This window comes from Nicotiana attenuata, unplaced genomic scaffold (genome assembly GCF_001879085.1).
Source record: "Nicotiana attenuata strain UT unplaced genomic scaffold, NIATTr2, whole genome shotgun sequence".
NCBI lineage: Eukaryota > Viridiplantae > Streptophyta > Magnoliopsida > Solanales > Solanaceae > Nicotiana > Nicotiana attenuata.
The window spans coordinates 34,127-37,863 of NW_017670410.1; the positions used below are offsets into that span (position 1 = coordinate 34,127).

A 3,737-nucleotide genomic window follows, 5' to 3' on the forward strand; every position below is an offset into this window, starting at 1 on the left:
ATACTTTCCTAGCATCTGAGGCATAAACGATCCCTGGCATCAATTGGTTCGAAACTGCACTTCCAATCCAAGACAATACTATCGCGTTGCATTTTTCCCATTGCTCAACCAATTCACCTTTCCTACTTTTAGTACATGAACCATCGACAAATCCAAGCTTACCTTTTCCTCTCAGTGCTAGCTCCATCGCCCTGCTCTACAGGGCATAATTTTCTGGCCATGTGAGCTTAATTGGGATTAGAACTAGTCCTGGAGTGTCTCCTGCTTGAAGAAATAGCGGGTGGTTATGGTCGAGCGAGCTTACCTCGTTTCTAGCCATGTTTGCCAAAAATTATTTCAATTTTGCCAGAGCTTCTCACCGGATCAGATCCTCACGATCGTCGCTCTGATACCATGAAGAAATTGTGACAAAGATGGAGCTTTCACTGCTCTATCAATGGAGCAGTGAATTAGGGCACATGCAGAGAAGATCCTTCTAGAATCTGAGATTGAGAAATTAAAAAGAAGAAGGAATGTTTTCTTGTTGAGCTGAAGAGTACAATGACTGCTTTTATAGATGAAGCAGCTAGACATCACGTGCACTACATGTGCAATTAACTACTCTTAGTTAGCAACTATTTCACTAGACTTTAACTAGACTTTAACCAAAATTAACTCAGCTTAGTTAGCAACTATTTCAATACTTCTATTAAAGAATTTCGTAGTGAATGGAAAATATATCCCTATATAAATTCAGGTTTACAAAGCAAGGATAAAAACCATACGGATAGTAAAGAAGCAGGTGATCACTTGAACTTCTCAACAATCATGTCAAGTGTACCTCAACAGCAACAGAAAAGTACAAACATGGAGAAGATAAAGAAGGGGCATGGTCTCCAGAAGAAGACCAAAAACTGAGAGCTTACATCATGAGATATGGCATTTGGAATTGGCGCCACATGCCCAAATTTGCAGGTTTGATTCATTCCAAGTAATTTCCAATATATATGTTCTGATAATCCATTTTTTATTTCTATGCATGCATGCATTAATTAAACTACTTGTAACCCTTAATCAATTGTGTATATATTAATTTGTTGTACTTAATTAATCAGTCTCGTGAACTTGGGCCGTACATAATTGCAGGGGTATCAAGAACGGGGAAAAGTTGTAGACTTAGATGGATGAACTATCTCAGCCCTGATGTTAAGAGAGGACCCTTTAGCATCGAAGAAAGAGAAACAGTCATCAAAAAGTATCAGGAACTTTGGAATAGGTGAGTTCTAACTTTGTGCTTTCTTGAAAGAATATTTAAAAACAAAAATGAAAAATTAATAAACGGAAAAGATCTATATGTAATAGAAGTCCTTATGTAAAATATCTTCAGATGGTCAGAAATTGCTGCAAGATTGCCAGGAAGAACAGATAACGAAGTTAAAAACTTCTACCACACACACTTAAAGGAGCATTTGGGACCGAAATATGATGCCCCGTTGAAGAGTACTAGGGCAAGAAACGATAAAAGGGTAGTGAAGAAAACCAAAGGAAATGAGAGGACAAACGCCGACAAACGATCACCTGATCATGTTTCTTCATCAGACAGCAGCACTAGTATTATTACATGTGAAGAAAATCAAACGATGGACGTTGCTATGAATTTATCTCAAACATACCAAGATTGGTACAACATCGTCGATCAACCAATTTCTAACATGGAAATTAGGCCAGTTATATTGGAGAACAACCCAGATGATGGTGCTACTTATAATTCCAATTGCCAACAACTTCATGATCAGTTTGAGTACTCTCATGACATTTCCGAATATTTTTCCAGCTTTGACTCAATCGACCAGTTCGATATGAGTTCATTCTGGTTTGATGAACTTTGGGATGCCGAAACATCTGAGTTTTTGAGAGATGTTATAAATAATTAGCACCCATATATGTCTCGTGTCTAGCACTTTTTGCCTTTTTTAGTAAACAAAGCCAACTAGAAAATGGGGATTAGACAAACTTCTAAGTCCTACTACTTGTTTTATAAGTATGAAGAGTGGTAATAGAAGTTATATGTACTCTTTCTCTTGAGATATGACCCAGTTGCCCCGAATATGCAGATTCTTCTTTTTCCAAACTTGAGCACGTGGCACAATAACCTGACAGGACTACCTCAAATTGCAACAAAGGGCAGAAGTTCCTTTAGTTTAATTTCTAGCTTATATCCTAACTGTATTTTGCCGTAAATAATATAAATGAGGTTTCTTCGGAAGTTCTTTTTTCCTGCTAAGAAGATAACCAAATATATTAAAGGCGGATTTTAGGGTTGTCCATTAGACAGAAAATGATTGCGGAATATTAATTAGTTCCCAAATAATGTTGACGAAATTGAGAGAAAGCATAAGGAAGAGCAGGGACCGCAGCCTAAAGCCAAATACAAATATTGATAAGATGTATTAATTTTTTTTGGTTGAAAATAATGTATATGTATTTATTTGAAGAACATTTTCTCAATTTTTTTGAAATACATAGTTTTTAGTAACTTTTTGGCATAACTGACTTCTTATAATCCATTTAATCTCTTTATTGTAAACATTATTCTATTATTTATTGTAATCCCAGGATATCCCATAATGTGGGATATACCTTCTAAATGGAATAGCTAATCCTATTATTTTAGTGTAAACTTTATCTCCGGAATAGCTAATATCAATAACCAGACATGGGATAGATACAATCTCAAATTATATCCTGGGATTATTATCTTTTTCCCTTGTACCAAATGAGAGTACTATCTTCTACTTGTATTATTTCCTTTAACACTTTTAATCAAAAAAATAAGTTTATGCCATCAATATCAAAGTTGTTAAGAAACTAAGCTCAAAGTAATAATATAGAAACAATAAAATAGACAAAAGAAGTAGAGAGGAAGATGGAACTTTCTTATTTCTTCTATGTATTCCAAGTGTGTATAATGTGATGCCCAAACCCTCTATTTATAGGATGATATAGGTAATACAAAGGGATGCCATGAACATGGTATTAACTATTGAGAACATGGGGGAAGATCATGGAGGTGTGGGAGTTACATCCATAATGGTAAGAAGTAGTGGGAGGTTAATGGAGAAGAGTAGTGGGTGTTACTCTTTTAGGAGATATGGACATCCACCATAATCAAATATTTCATAACGCTCCCCCTTGGATGTCCAAAGATAATGTGCCTCGTTAAAACCTTACCAAGAAAAAATCCTGTAGGAAAAAATCTTAGTGAAGGAAAAAGAGTACACATATCTTGTAATACACATTACTTGCTGCCTCGTTAAAAACCTTGCCAGGAAAACGCAGTGGGATAAAATCTGTGCGAAGGAAAAAAGAGTGCAGCGCGTGCTATACTTCCCCTGACAAAAATATCACTTGATATCTCAAAGACGATAAATTCCAATCATGTATAACAACTTCTCAATTGCTGAGGTTGGAAATGCCTTGTGAAGAAGTTTGCCAAATTATCACTTGAACAAATTTGTTGAACATCAATCATGTCTGATATAGAACTTTAGGGAAATACATTTTATTTTGTCTCATTCGATAGTCCTTCTTTCAATTGAGCTATGCATGTAGAATCATCTTCAATGTAATAGAAATCTTGTTGAATATCATAATTTGGCATTACGCTCACAGCCAAATAGATTATATGAACAACGAACCATGCCCTGCATTTGAATAACCAACATAACCTTGACAATATTTGTTAGAATAAACAAATC

General features: G+C 35.5%; 1 pseudogene; it reads left to right on the top strand.

The window, feature by feature from the left end:
• The first annotated feature begins 807 nt into the window (after positions 1–807).
• Positions 808–1,913, top strand: LOC109239032 (annotated as a pseudogene).
• The last annotated feature ends 1,824 nt before the right edge of the window (positions 1,914–3,737 follow it).